At 35.4% G+C, this 16,258-nt stretch overlaps 2 long non-coding RNA genes across 2 annotated transcripts in view; both read right to left on the bottom strand.

Annotated features, from left to right (window-relative positions):
• Positions 1–16,258, bottom strand: part of LOC309655811 — a 685,393-nt gene that overhangs the window by 149,981 nt on the left and 519,154 nt on the right. The window lies entirely within an intron of this gene.
• Positions 4,740–16,258, bottom strand: part of LOC309655449 — a 21,825-nt gene continuing 10,306 nt past the window's right edge. The window contains exons 1-2 of the long non-coding RNA XR_014260844.1: positions 14,559–16,258; positions 4,740–12,732 (exon numbers count right to left, since the gene is read on the bottom strand). The exon at positions 14,559–16,258 is cut by the window's right edge and continues 10,306 nt beyond it. This is a non-coding gene — a long non-coding RNA (uncharacterized lncRNA). The remainder of the gene's footprint in view (positions 12,733–14,558) is intronic.

Genomic DNA, 16,258 nt, shown 5'->3' with positions numbered 1-16,258 from the left:
CAGGGATCTCATTCAGATTTGACGGAGAAATCAAAAGCTTTACAGACAAGCAAAAGCTAAGAGAATTCAGTACCACCAAACCAGCTCTACAACAAATGCTAAAGGAACTTCTCTAAGTGGGAAACACAAGAGAAGAAAAGGACCTACAAAAACAAACCCAAAACAATTAAGAAAATGGTAATAGGAACATACATATCAATAATTACCTTAAATGTGAATGGAGTAAACGCTCCAACCAAAAGACACAGGCTCACTGAATGGATACAAAAACAAGATCCATATATACGCTGTCTACAAGAGAACCACTTCAAACCTAGGGACACATACAGACTAAAAGTGAGGGGATAGAAAAAGATATTCAATGCAAATGGAAATCAAAAGATAGCTGGAGTAGCAATACTCATATCAGATAAAATAGACTTTAAAATAAAGAATGTTACAAGAGACATGGAAGGACACTACATAATGATCAGGTGATCAATCCAAGAAGAAGCTATAACAATTATAAATATATATGCACCCAACATAGGAGCACCTCAATACATAAGGCAACTGCTAACAGCTATAAAAGAGGAAATTGACAGTAACACAATAATAGTGGGGGACTTTAACACCTCACTTACACAAATGGACAGATCATCCAGGCAGAAAATTAATAAGGAAACACAAGCTTTAAATGACACAATAGACCAGTTAGATTTAATTGATATTTATAGGACATTCCATCCAAAAACAGCAGATTACACTTTCTTCTCAAGTGCACACAGAACATTCTCCAGGATAGATCACATTTTGGGTCGCAAATCAAGCCTTGGTAAATTTAGGAAAATTGAAATCGTATCAACCATCTTTTCTGACCACAGTGCTATGAGATTAGAAATCAATTACAGGGGGAAAAAAAAATAACAAACACATGGAGGCTAAACAATACATTACTAAATAAGCAAGAGATCACTGAAGAAATCAAAGAGGAAATCAAAAAATACCTAGAGATAAATTACAATGAAAGCACGACAATCCAAAAGCTATGGGATGCAGTGAAAGCAGTTCTAAGAGGGAAGTTTATAGCAATAAAAGCCTACTTAAAGAAACAAGAGGGGCTTCCCTGGTGGCGCAGTGGTTGAGAGTCTGCCTGCCAATGCAGGGGACACGGGTTTGAGCCCTGGTCTGGGAAGATCCCGCATGCCGTGAAGCGGCTGGGCCCGTGAGCCACAATTGCTGAGCCTGCACATCTGGAGCCTGTGCTCCGCAACGGGAGAGGTCGCGATGGTGAGAGGCCCATGCACCGCGATGAAGGGTGGCCCCCGCTTGCCGCAACTGGAGAGGGCCCTAGCACAGAGGCGAGGACCCAACACAGCCATAAATAAATAAAATAAATAAATTTAAAAAAAAAGAAAAGAAACAAGAAAAGTCTCAAATAAACAATCTAACCTTACACCTAAAGGAAATAGAGAAAGAAGAACAAACAAAACCCAAAATTAGTAAAAGGAAAGAAATCATAAAGATCAGAACAGAAATAAATGAAATAGAAACGAAGAAGACAGTAGAAAAGATCAATAAAACGAAAAACTGGTTCTTTGAGAAGATAAACAAAATTGATAAACCTTTAGCCAGACTCATCAAGAAAAAGAGCGAGAGGACTCAAATCAATAAAATTAGAAATGAAAAAGGAGAAGTTACAATGGACACCGTAGAAATACAAAGCATCCTAAAAGACTACTACAAGCAACTCTATGCCAGTAAAATGGACAACCTGGAAGAAATGGACAAATTCTTAGAAAGCTATAACCTTCCAAGACTGAACCAGGAAGAAACAGAAAATATGAACAGACCAATCACAAGTAATGAAATTGAAACTGTGATCAAAAATCTTCCAACAAACAAAAGTCCAGGACCAGATGGCTTCACAGGTGAATTCTATCAAACATTTAGAGAAGAGCTAACAGCCATCCTTCTGAAACTCTTCCAAAAAATTGCAGAGGAAGGAACACTCTCAAACTCATTCTATGAGGCCACCATAACCCTGATATGAAAATGAGACAAAGATACTACAAAAAAGAAAATTACAGACCAATATCACTGATGAATATAGATGCAAAAATCCTCAACAAAATACTAGCAAACAGAATCCAACAACACATTAAAAGAATCATACACCATGATCAAGTGGGATTTATCCCAGGGATTCAAGGACTCTTCAATACACACAAATCAGTCAATGGGATACATCATATTAACAAACTGAAGAATAAAAACCATATGATCATCTCAATAAATGTAGAAAAAGCTTTTGACAAAATTCAACACCCATTTATGATAAAAACTCTCCAGAGAGTGGGCATAGAGGGAACCTACGAGAACATAATCAAGGCCATAGATGACACACCCACAGCAAACATCATTCTCAATGGTGAAAAACTGAAACCATTTCCTCTAACATCAGGAACAAGATAAGGATGCCCACTCTTGCCACTATTATTCCACATAGTTTTGGAAGTCCTAGCCACAGTAATCAGAGAAGAAAAAGAAATGAAAGGAATACAAATTGGAAAACAAGAAGTAAAACAGTCACTGTTTGCAGATGACATGATACTATGCATAGAGGATCCTAAAGATGCCACCAGAAAACTACTAGAGCTAATCAATGAATATGGTAAAGTTGCAGGATACAAAATTAATGCACAGAAATCTCTTGCATTCCTATACACTAACAACAAAAGATCAGAAAGGGAAACTACGAAAACAATCCCATTCACCATTGCAACAAAAAGAATAAAATACCTAGGAATAAACCTACCTAAGGAAGTAAAAGACCTGTACTCAGAAAACTATAAGACACTGATGAAAGAAATCAAAGATGACACAAACAAATGGAGAGATATACCATGTTTTTAGATTGCAAGAATCAATATTGTGAAAATGACTATACTACCCAAAGATTCAATGAAATCCCTATCAAATTACCAGTGGCATTTTTTAAAGAACTAGAACAAAAAATGTTAAAATTTGTATGGAGACACAAAAGACCCCGAATAGCCAAAGCAGTCTTGAGCGAAAAATTGGAGCTGGAGGAATCAGACTCCCTGACTTCAGACTATACTACAAAGCTACAGTAATCAAGACAATATGGTACTGGCACAAAAACAGAAATATAGATCAATGGAATAGGATAGAAACCCCAGAGGTGAACCCACGCATGTATGGTCAACTAATCTATGACAAAGGAGGCAAGGATATACAATGGAGAAAAGACAGTCTCTTCAATAAGTAGTGCTGGGAAAACTGGGCAGCTACTTGTAAAAGAATGAAATTAGAACACTCCCTAACACTATACACAAAAATAAACACAAAATGGATTAAGACCTAAATGTAAGACCAGACACTATAAAACTCTTAGAGGAAAACATAGGAAGAACATGCTTTGACATAAAGCACAGCAAGATCTTTTCTGATCCACCTCCTAGAGTAATGGAAATAAAAACAAAGATAAACAAATGGGACCTAATGAAACTTCAAAGCTTTTGCAAAGCAAAGGAAACTACAAACAAGACGAAAAGACAACCCTCAGATTACGAGAAAATATTTGCAAATGAATCAACCAACAAAGGATTAATCTCCAAAATATATAAACAGCTCATGTAGTTCAATATTAAAAAACAAACAACCTAATCAAAAAATGGGCAGAAGACCTAAATCGACATTTCCCTGAAGAAGACATACAGATGGCCAAGAGGCTCATGAAAAGCTGCTCAACATCACTAATTATTAGAGAAATGCAAATCAAAACTACAATGAGGTATCACCTCACACCAGTTAGAATGGGCAGCATCAGAAAATCTACAACAACAAATGCTGGAGAGGGTGTGGAGAAAAAGGGAACCCTCTTGTACTGTTGGTGGGAATGTAAATTGATACAGTCACTATGGAGAATAGTACAGAGGTTCCTTAGAAAACTAAAAGTAGAATTACCATATGACCCAGCAATCCCACTACTGGGCATACACTCAGAGAAAACCATAATTCAAAAAGACACATGCACCCCAATGTTCATTGCAGCACTCTTTACAATAGCCAGGTCATGGAAGCAACCTAAATGCCCATCAACAGACAAATGGATAAAGAAGTTGTGGTACATATATACAATGGAATATTACTCAGTCACAAAAAGGAATGAAATTGGGTCATTTGTAGAGATGTGGATGGATCTAGAGACTGTCATACAGAGTGAAGTAAGTCAAAGAGAAAAACAAATATCATATATTAATGTATATATGTGGAATCTAGAAAAATGGTACAGATGAACCGGTTTGCAGGGCAGAAATAGAGACACAGATGTAGAGAACAAACATGTGGACACCAAGGGGGGAAGGTGGCAGGCGGGTGGTGGTGGTGGGATGAATTGGGAGATTGTGACTGACATATATACACAAATATGTATAAAATATATAACTAATAAGAACCTGCTGTATAAAAAATAAATAAAATAAAATTCAAGAAAAAAAAAAAAAGGGACTGACCTGTGCTAAATTGAGAAGTACATGCCATCTCTTTTTGACATCCTCATCTCTTCTGTGTTTTCGTTATCTGACTATTCATGGTCTATCTTTCCAAGAAACCGTTAGCTTATGCACTTCCACTCATACTTTCCCTTTCTAAGCCCCTCAATCACTGGGCCAGCTACAACACAAAAAAGGAGGGGCCATTAGCAACCCTTCCCCTTTTACAATCTATTTCTGATCTTTGGAACTTGACTTTTTCAATTCTATGGCTCTAAGAAGTCATTTAGAGAATTATTATTGATGCTCATCATAGCTTTAGAGAGCTAGCAGGTTAGCTAAGCAATGTAAAAGTTTATTGGTTCTCTATATCTGGAATGCAGTGGCATGAAAACATACTGATTCAAGGTTGCAATCAATTCACAAGGAATTTTTATATTTAGACTGGACATGAAGAGAATATAGCTCCTTTGTCACTGTAATTCTCTTTACTTTGCATATTTTACAATGCTTATAACAGCTTTCTCAGTGACTTCAACAGTAGGTACAGATATAGGAAAAGATTTGGAAGGAATTTTTGTAAACATTTATGAAAGCATTGTAAAGATTTATGTGATTATGAATGCACTGAATATTTTCTCAAGTTGTGTGGTGGTCATTATTACATATGTCCTTTCAAGAAATTGTATTAATTGACTCACTGCCATGACTGTGGATGTGATCTCTATCCAGGAAAGAGGATAGAATGTTTAAGAAAACAGACCGATTCATCTTGGCTGTCAAAACAAGAGATCATGGAATTAATGATGCTAACCTTTTTATTAACATGAACACTCTCATGTGGAACGAGTTTGCTCTAGAGGTCAGTGCATTATGCTGAAACTTCTTCATTCCTCAGACTCATGTTTTGCCTCTTCCCTGTATCTACCCAGGGAATAAAAGAATGAGAGCAAATACTATCTGGAATCCCTCCTTTGTTATGCAGCCCATCAAACTTGATTAAATGTAGTACAAGATTAGACAACATAGGCCATGGGAAAGGCACAACTTAAAGGTAATATGGGCTCCCCTTGTTGTACCATAAACATTATAGCAGCATTTATTAAGAGACCGTTTGTTAATCCATTAAGAACCAGCAAGTTTTCTTTTCTCCCTCTTTCTTTCATCTCCTATGTGCTCTGTAAGTTAAGACCATTAAGGAGGTCTGAAATTACAGCATACTGAATTCCATATATATTTTTAATTTTTTCCTTTCCTTCTTTTCCCTCCCTCCCATCACCCCCCTCTTTCTTTGTAAGTTTTAAAATTCTTCCTTCATGGGGAAAATCATTTTAACAGACAAATTCCAAAGTCAGAGCACATATTACAACATAAGACAGCACTCCCACCTAGCATTTCAAATTTTTTTTTTCCTTTTGTCAAGTATTAGAGCATTTAGCAGCCACTACGGAAAACAGTACTGAGGTTCCTCAATAAATTAAAAAGTAGAACTACCATAGGATCCAGCAATTCCCCTTCTGGGTATTTTTCAAATGAAAACAAAAAGATATATGCACTCCTATATTCATTGCAGCATTATTCACAATAACCAAGATATTGAAGTAACTTAAGTGTCCATCAATAAATGACTGGATAAAGCAGATGTGGTATATATGCACAATGGGATATTACTCTGCCATAAAAAAGAGTAAAATATTGCCATTTGTGACAATGTGGATGGACCTAGAGGGTATTATGCTAAGTTAAATAAGTTATACAGAGAAAGACAAATACCGTGTGACTTCATGTGTATGTGGAATCCAAAATACAAGACAAATGGACAAACATAAAACAGAAACATAGCCACAGAGAACAAGTGGTTGCCAGAGGGGAGAGGGATGGGGGTGCTGAGTGAAATAGGTTAAGAAAATTAAGACTTCCAGACTTCCAGTTACAAAATAAATGAGTCACAGGATGAAATGTACAGTGTGAAAAATATAGTCAGTAATAATGTAATATCTTTGTATGGTGACAGATGATGACTAGATTTATCATGGTGATCATTTTGTAATGTACAGAAATATCAAAACACTATGTTGTACACCAGGAACTAACATAGTATTGTAGGTCAATTATACTTCAGAAAACAAACAAACAAACAAACTCATAAAAAATCACTTTTGTGGTTATGGGGTGTCGGGGGAGAGGGGTTGGATGAAGGTGGTCAAAAGGTACAAACTTCCAGTTATAAGATAAATAAGTGCTAGGGATGTAATGTATAAAGTGATTAATACAATTAATACTGCTGTATGTAATATATGAAAGTTAGAATAAATCCTGAGTTCTCATTGCAAGGAAAAATGTTTTTATTTTCTTTTTTCTTTTATTTTGTATCAATGTTAAATGATGAATGTTCACTAAACTTATTGTAATCATTTCATGATGTATCAAATCATTATGCTATATACCTCAAACTTATACAGTGTCGTATATCAATGATATCTTAAAAAAATCCGAAGGAAAAAGGGTATTAGAATATTTACAGTATGATATTTTATATCAAACAATGAGATTGTTTTTACTTTCCTTTTCCTGTTTTAGCATTAGATGGATGTAGCCTAAAAGTAAGCATTGCAAAGTTTCCTTAGCGTGACACATCTATGTTTGAAACATTTATGATTTGTTTTGATAGTTGAAGCCCTCAACAAAATTATCAAATAGGTGAAAACTACCCCTCACATCCTCACCACTTAGTTCTATAATCTCCTCTCTCCACTTTTCTGATATCTGCCACACAGAACCCACATTGTTCAAGACCATTATTCCTATGAAAGATAAATAAAAGAGGCTATGTTTTCATTCCTATAGAAATCAAAATATTTTGTTCCATGTTGTAGCACTAATGTTGGGGTTTCAGGTATCAGGCAAGAGAGAATTCATGGAGAGGACTTCTGCTCTTCAGAAAGTCTGAAAAACTGCCACTTCGAATCAACAATAAAAGTAGAAAAAAAAAAAGTGCGAATAAATGAAATCTCCAGGTACAAGAATAAGAAATAACACTATTTAAAGTATTAACAGAGGAAGGGAATCCCATGAGTAATATCTAAAAGCAGATTAATAGGAAATCAACAAGAAAAGATATGAATGTTGAAGCTCAGGGAGAGGAAAACTCCAAAAGCAAGCAGTTAATGGGAACAAGTAAAACAGACAGCCCACTCATTTTTAAGGCTAATCACTTTAGCAACAAACATTTAGTTTTCCTTGAGTTGGAGGCAGAAGAATTAGGAATAGAAAATGAGAAAGAAGACATGTTCCAGGAACTTGGCTATGAAAGGAGATGAGTTCTAAAGAAGCTAAGTGGGGGCTTGGTGTGGAAGAGAGTGTTCCTTTTAGTTTTTATGAAGATAGGATTTAAACATTGTTTACAAGCTAAAGGAGTCAGTAAAGAGAGAAAAAGTTGAATACATAAGAAAAAAGATGTAAGAGCCAATGAACCAAGGTCACCTGGCAGGCAAAAGGGGGTGGGAAACAGAATAATGATAGAATTTGTCTTATACAAAATGTACGAGAAGGGACAGCGATGATTAGGGTGGTTGAATTTAGATGATGGTGAGAGTGAGATAAGGATGTTGAAGAAATTCCTGTCTTATGATTTCCAATTTTGTATGGAAAGGGGAGGAAGTGGAGAAGGGGGTTGCCTTAATATTAGTCTATTGTTCAAGTATGCTACAACATGGTGATTAAGTTTATCATAGCCAAACTTGCCATGATTTTGAGATTGTATCAATATTGCTATGCAAACTGAATTCATTGTGCTTACAAAACATTATAGAATATAAGAGTACTGCAAACCAGAGTCTATTCCAAATGAATCGGGCAAAAAGGAAGGATCACATGTGAAACATAAATATAAATATAAATATAAAATACGTTAGGTAAAATGTAAAATAGATAGCTAGTGGGAAACAGCTGCCTAGCACAGGGAGATCAGCTTGGTGCTTTGTGACCACCTACAGGGGTGGGATAGGGAGGGTGGGAGGGAGATGCAAGAGGAGGAGATATGGGGATACAAGTGTATGTATAGCTAATTCACTTTGTTATACACCAGAAACCAACACAACATTGTAAAGCAGTTATACTCCAATAAAGATGTTTAAAAAAAATAGGTTAGGTAAAAAATACAGGGTGAAAATAGCCCAGGACAATTTAATATCAGGTATTAACTGTAAAATAGACAATAAACGCCAAATAATTCAAAAAGAAGAGCTTATACGGAACTAATATGAGATTAGCATATAATGAGACAGTATCATGTAATAGTAGAGAATGAAACTTCTGGAACAATACTGCCTGGGTTTAAACATATTTTCCCTCCTACTTGTAGGACCGTGGGGAAGTTACTTAATATTTCTGTAATCTTACAAATTTTAGGATATAATTGAATAATTTCACTAGGCTGTTGACCTCTCACCACCCACGCGAAATACTCAGAACAGCACCTGGTATCTTGTAAGAACTCCATAAATTATCAGTAGAAAGTGATTATCAATATAAAGAAATAAAGGTTTGAACTAAACTTTGAAGAATGAGCAGAGAGGTATACACATTGGAATGACTTTGGCTGTAAATAACAGACAACCAAATTCAAAGTCTTTTAAAGGAAAGGAATTGTTTTGGTTTATTTATTGGAAAGTCCAGAGGAAGGGAGGACTTCAGGTTTTATCTTTTTTCTGCAGTCCTCTGGGCTTCTAGTTAAGTCTGTGTTGGTTTCTTGCTCAAGCAAAATAGCTGTAACAATTCTAGGACTCAATCTCTGCAAAAGAAACCAGAGGAAAAGAGACCATCCCATAATATGGCTCTCTCACATAAAGGAGGGAACAAAATCCCCAGGAAACTCTTTCTGATGTCTCTTTGACCTCAGTTTGGTCCTGAGAATTTATTGTAACTAGGAGAATATTATGCCCTAGTTGGTTTATGCCTGGCTCCTGAAGCACAGAGTCCTAAAGTTCACCTCTGATGTGCTGGTGTTTATCTCCCCAAATTGTGACTACTCTACAATGAATTGAGGCCAAATGGTTATTGGAGAAATTATCGCACAATCCCTAAGCAGGGAGAGTACTTCAGGCTTAAGTAAGGTATGCAGAATTGGGTTTGCTGATGACTATTGTTTAAGTCACAGTTATGGGCTTGATTGATGCCCAGGATTTTAGGGGAGAATAGAGCAAATTACATTTGGGTAGTTCAGTCAGATTCTTTTTCAGTTCATGAGAACACTGAAAGCAGCCCGAGAAGCCAAACCTATGATGATAAATGTAAACACTATCTTCAGTATGATAAACTCTAGTTCAATCTTCATATTTTCTTTGGTCTTGAACCAAGAGACTATCACATTTCATGAGTAGCATGCATTAACTTCAATCCATCCAGATCTAAGTGAATATGAGGAATCTGCTCTAGTAGTTTCCTGAGAATAGTTTGCTTTTATTTTCCCTAAATATTAGCCCTGGAATGATGGAAAGTTTACTCTCAAGGGTTTTCATACACTGCGACAAAGATTCTACTGTACATAAAGATAAAACTGGAGTTCTTATGGATTAAAGGTATCACATTATGAGCATTGAAACGGTCTTTTAAGGTAATGAGTCATCTTGTGGAGAACTTTAGCTGTTATAGTCCCCTCATTACAGCTCATTCTTTTACTGGATGCAATTTACAAAACTGTCCTCACAATTTTTTAAGGAAAAAGTAAGCTAAACTCAGTCTCAACCTCTCAGTGGGACTGACTTTCTCTGTATATACTGAAGACAGGATCATTGAGGATAGAGTAAGATGCCAAGAACTTTTTTCCATTCATAAATCTTCATCATTAAAAAACAGTCCTCTCTATGTATAACCCTTTTACAGGAATCTATCATAAAGTCTCATCTTACAATGTTGATGAAAGATTTTCATAGCAAATATTTTTGTCACAAGATGAATTCAACATGCCAACTATCATGAAATGTTTTGGCACTTGTACAGTGCTTTCTCAGTTTATTTATTGAGTCATGTATCATCTGTTCTGTCTGCCGAGTACCTATGTGGTAACTTGTGCCAATTAACAAAATAAAAAGACAATCACTAATCTCCCATCCTCTTGACTAATCGTATGCAAGGCAGAAGGAATGAAATAGACATGATGTCAAGAAAAACATCTGATCTGTTTATTCTTTGAGACAAAGCATCTTCTAGGGAGTGAGCCTTCTTAGACTCAGCAGAAAAGAAAATTTAAGTGGAAACATAACAGCCTTCCTCTGCCTTTAGTCATGCTTCAGTGTCCATGGCTTTTGTGACCCTTGAGTTCTATGCAATAGTAGAACAAGCAAAGCCATTCTGAAGACAAAATGATGACTGACATTCAAATTATGCTTAACATTAGCCAGAAAACAAAAGGAATGAGTTAGCTTTAATGAATTAAGAAAAAAATGAACTACAAGTTTATTTGGACCTGAATAAATAATGACTTATGGGATTTTTCAGATGACTTCTCAACGATCCCTACTAGAACTGTGGCAAGGTATTTCCCTTAGATTTCAACCTTATATGTTCTTTTCAAAATTCAGAATCAATTTTAGATCAATCTACATTTAGATTTTATTGACTTTAGCAAGTTTTACTGGATAATAAGAAAACTGTTATTCTCATTCTTTTTTGAAAAAAATAAGAAAGCATGAAGTGTGTAAAAAAGGAAGACAAATATTTCTGGATATTTTACTCTATTATTTGAACTAGCTTCTATTTTCTTCAGTTTCTGAATAAGTCATTAACAAAGAGAACAATGAATCTTTATTACTTGAAGTACCTACTTTGATTTTCTTTTTTTATTCAAGCTTTATTGAGATATAATTGACATATAACATTTTGTAAGTTCAAAGATTACAACCTGTTGATTTGACATATTTACATATTGCAAAATGATTACCACCATAGGGTTAGGTAACACCGCCATCATGTAACATAATTACAATTATTCAAGGTGCAATAACTTAGCAACTTTCACGTATATAATACAGTATTATTAGCCCTAATAATCATGTATATTAGATCCCTAGAACTTATTCATCTTACAACTAGAGGTTTATATCCTTTCACCAAATCTCCCTGTTTCCCCATCCCTCAGACCCTGGTAACCACCACTCTACTCTCTGTTTCTATAAGTTCAGCTTTTTTAGTTTCCATGTATAAATGATATTTCACAGTATTTGTATTTCACTTATTTCACTTAGCATAATGACTTCAAGGTTCTTACAAGTTGTTGCAAATGGCACAGTCTCCTTCTTTCTCATAGCTAAACAATATTCCATTGCATGTGTATACCACATCTTCTTTATCCACTTATCCACTGACAGACATATAGGTTGTTTCCATTTTTTGCTATTGTGAATAATGCTATAATGAACATGGGAGTGAAGTTATCTCCTTGAGATTGTTTTCATTTCCTTTTGATATATACCTAGAAATGAGATTTCAGTATCATACTTCTATTTTTAATTTTTTGAGGAAGCTTTACACTGTTTTCCATAGTGGTTGCACAAAGTTACATTCCCATTGACAGTGAACAAGGTTTCCTTTCTTTCCACACCCTCACCAACACTTGTTATTTGTTGTCTTTTTGACAAAAACCATTCTGACAGGTGTGGGATGATATATTCTTGTGGTTTTGATGTGTATTTCTCTGTTGATTAGTTATGTCAAGCACCTTTTCATGTACCTGTTGGCCATTTGTATATTTTCTTTAGAAAACTCTCTATTCAGTTCCTCTGTTCATTTTTTAATCAGGTTGCTTTATTTTATTTCTACTGAATGTATAAGTTCTTAACATATTTTGGATATTAACTCCATATCGAATATATATGATTTGCAAATATTTTCTCCCATCCTGTAGGTTATTTTTCATTTTCTTGTTTCTTTTGCTAAGCAGAAACTTTTCAGTTTGATGTAGTCCCACTTACTTATTTTTGTTTGTGTTGTTTGTGCTTTTACTATCACACCCAAAAAATCTGCAAAGACCAGTATCAAGGAGATTTCTCTCTATGTTTTCTTCCAGGAGTTTTACAGTTTTAGGTCTTATGCATAAGGCTTTAATTCATCCTGAGTCACTTTTTGTGAATGGTGTAAGACAGAGGTCCAATTTCATTCTTCTGCATGTGGTTATCCAGTTTGCCTAACACCATTTATTGAAGAGACTACTCTTCGTTCATTTAGTATTCTTGGCCCCCTTGTCAAATATTAGTTGACCATATATGTGAGAATTTATTTCTGGGCTCTTGATTCCACTCCATTAGTCTATGTGTCCATCTTTATGGCAGTACCATACTGTTTAGATTGCTACAGCTTTGTAGTGTATTTTGAAATCAGGACGTGTGATTCCTCCAGCTTTGTTTGTCTTTCAAATGATTGCTCTATTTGGGGTCTTTTGTGGCTCCATATAAATTTTAGTGAAAAATTCCATTGGAATTTTGATAGTCATTTCATTGTATCTATAGATGGGTTTGGGTAGTATGGACATTTTAACAATATTAATTCTTCTGACCCATGAACATGGGAAATATGTCCATTTGTTTGTGTCTTCTTCCATTTCTTTCATCAAAGTCTTGTACTTCTCAGTGTACAGACATATCTTTCACATTTTTCATTAAATTTATTCCTAAGTACTTACTGTTTATTGATGCTATTGTAAATGGTTGTGCTTTATTTCTTTCTTCAGATGTTTTGTTGTTAGTGTATAGAAAGGTAACTGATTTGTGTATGTTAATTTTGTATCCTGAAACTTTACTGAATTTAATAGCTCTAAAAGTTTTTTGGCAGAGTGTTTAGGATTTTCTATATGTAGAAAATCTCATTTGCAAACAAAGACAATTTTACCTCTTCTTTTCCAATTTGGATGACTTTATTTATTTATTTCCTAATTTCCCTGGTTGGAAATTCCAGAGCTATGTTGAATAGGAGTGAGGAGAGTAGGCATTCTTGTCTTCTTCCTGGTATTAGAGGAAAAGGTTTCAACATTTCACTATTGAGTATAATGTTTGCTGTGGGTTTGCCATATATAGCCTTTATCGTGTTGAGGTGTAGTCCCACTATACCCAACATGTTGAGCATTTTTATCAGGAAAGAATGTTGTATTTTGTCAAATGCTTTTCTGTATCTATTGAAATAATTATATGATTTTTATCTTTCATTTAATTAATGTGGTATATTATACTTATTGAGTTGCATATATTGAAACATCCTTGCAACACAGGGATAAATCCCACATGATCATAGTGCATGTTCCTTTTAATGTGCTGTTGAATACAGTTTGCTAATATTTTTATTGCAAAATCTTGCATTCATGTTCATCAAAGATATTGGTCTAGGGCTTCCCTGGTGGCGCAGTGGTTGAGAATCTGCCGGCTAATGCAGGGGACACAGGTTCGAGCCCTGGTCTGGGAAGATCCCACATGCCACGGAGCAGCTGGGCCCGTGAGCCACAACTACTGAGCCTGCGCATCTGGAGCCTGTGCCCCGCAACGGGAGGGGCCGTGATAGTGAAAGGCCCGTGCACCGCGATGAAGAGCGGTCCCCGCACTGCGATGAAGAGTGGCCCCCACTTGCCGCAACTAGAAAAAGCCCTCGCACGAACCGAAGACTCAACACAGCCAAAAATAAAAAATAAATAAATAAATAAATAAATAAAATAAAGTAGCTATTAAAAAAAAAAAAAGAAATTTGCGTTTAAAAAAAAAAAAGATATTGGTCTATAATTTTTTTTTTTTTTTTGTATTTATCTGCCTTTGGTATCAAGGTAATGCTGGCCTCATAAAATGAGTTTGGGAGTCTTCCTTCCTCTTTAACTTTTTTGAAGAGTTTGAGAAGAACTGGCGTTAATTCTTCTTTAAATATTTGGTAGAATTCACCAGTAAAACCATCTGGTCCTGGGTTTTTCTTTGTTGGGAGGTATTTGATTATTGATTCAATCTCCTTAATCACTATTGGTTCTCTCAGATGTTCTATTACTTCATGATTCAGTCTTGTTTCCTTGTATATTTCTAGGAATTTTTCCACTTCTTCTAGGTTATCCAATCTGTTGGTGTATAGTTGTCTATGTTATTATTATGACTAAGGTCTAGGCTGGCTGTTGGTGGGGTTCCTGGGCTCCTGCAGGGGCAGTAGAGAGAGGGTGTGGGAAGAGATTCAGGTAGATGGTGTCTACAAATGTGAATACCCATGTGATGAAAGCTGTTGAAATCTGCAGGAGATCAACAGAGGCTGTGCTGGCCATTGGTTCCTTCTTCAGTGGCAAAATGTTCTGAATTTGCAGAGTAGATCTCTGTGAACCACATTTGTTCCCACTGCATGGTTGCTATTAATAGCCCTGTTTTTTTTTCTAGACAATTTAGTTCTCTGCAATTTTATCATGTTTGTAGCTTTATGTATCCACCACCACAGTCTAGACACTAACAATTCTAGCACAAGAATCCTTCATGTTGCCCTCTATAATCACACCCATTTCCCTTTGACACACACCCTTCCACTGTCCCTGAATTACGGCAGCCACTAATCTATCCTCAATTTATCAAATGTTGTCATTTCAAGAATGTTATACAAATGGAATTTAAATTATTATATGTATCAATATTTCCTCCATTCATATTGCTGAGTAGCATACATGGTATGTTTGTACCAGTTTTTTTAACTAGTCACCTGTTGAGGGACATCAGTATTGTTTCCAGTTTGGGACTATGACATCTGTGTTCATCTGCTATGAACATGTGTATAGGTTTTGTGTAAACACAGTTTGAATTTCTCTGGAATAAACAGCCAAGAGTACAATTATGGGGTTCTATGGTAATTCCATGTTTAGTTTTATGAGCAACTGCTAAACTGTCTTCCAGAGTGGCTATACCATTTACATTCCCATTAGGAATGTATGAGAGAAAAAGTTTCTACTCATCTTTGCCAGCATTTGATGTTGTCACTTTATTTTTTTTAATTTTAGCCATTCTGAAGGTGTGTAGTGATAAATCATCATGGTTTTTATTTGTAGTTCCTTGATGGGTAATGGTGTTGAATATATTTTCACGTACTTCTTTGACATATGTTTATCTTCTTAGATAAAAGATTTCTGTTCAATTCTTTTTCTAATTTTCTAAATGGGTTTGTTTTATTTGTTGAGTTCTAAGATTTCTTTATATATTCTATATACTAGCTTTTTGTCTGGCATTTGCTGCCAGTCTGTAGCTTGTCTTTTCATCCTCTTAACATGGGCTTTCATAGAACATTTTTTTTTCTTTTACAGATTATTCTCTTGGTGTCAAGTCTCAATAATTTCAATTTTTAATATCATTTTTAAAATAAACATCATTTACTTTTAGAAGTTTTTTTAAAGATCATTTCTTCCTAAATTTCAGCACATGTAAGAATCATCTCTTAAAAGACTGACCCCTGGGATCTATTCCTAGAAATTCTGATTCAGTAGGTCTGTGATAGGCGCTGAATATATGCATCTCTAACAAGCAGCCAGGTGATGGTGATGTCTTTGGATTACAGACACATTTTGAGTATCAGTGAAAAATTAATTTCTGGTCTTTCAGGTTTCATCAGAGACCATGAAATGGGAAAGTTAAGACTTCAAATGACATAGAACCAAACAAACAAAACATTCTTATATTTCTTAAGAAATGAATTTTACAAAAACAATACATTCTGTTTGGAAACTCTCTCATCTGTAAGGATCACCTAAGAGAGAGATCATGAGGGGGGCC

The sequence above is a fragment of the Balaenoptera physalus genome, assembly GCF_965194825.1.
Source record: "Balaenoptera physalus genome assembly, chromosome: 2".
NCBI classification, from domain to species: domain Eukaryota; kingdom Metazoa; phylum Chordata; class Mammalia; order Artiodactyla; family Balaenopteridae; genus Balaenoptera; species Balaenoptera physalus.
The sequence above is the reverse complement of the archived record's forward strand: the minus strand, read 5'-3'. Positions and strand labels throughout refer to the sequence as shown.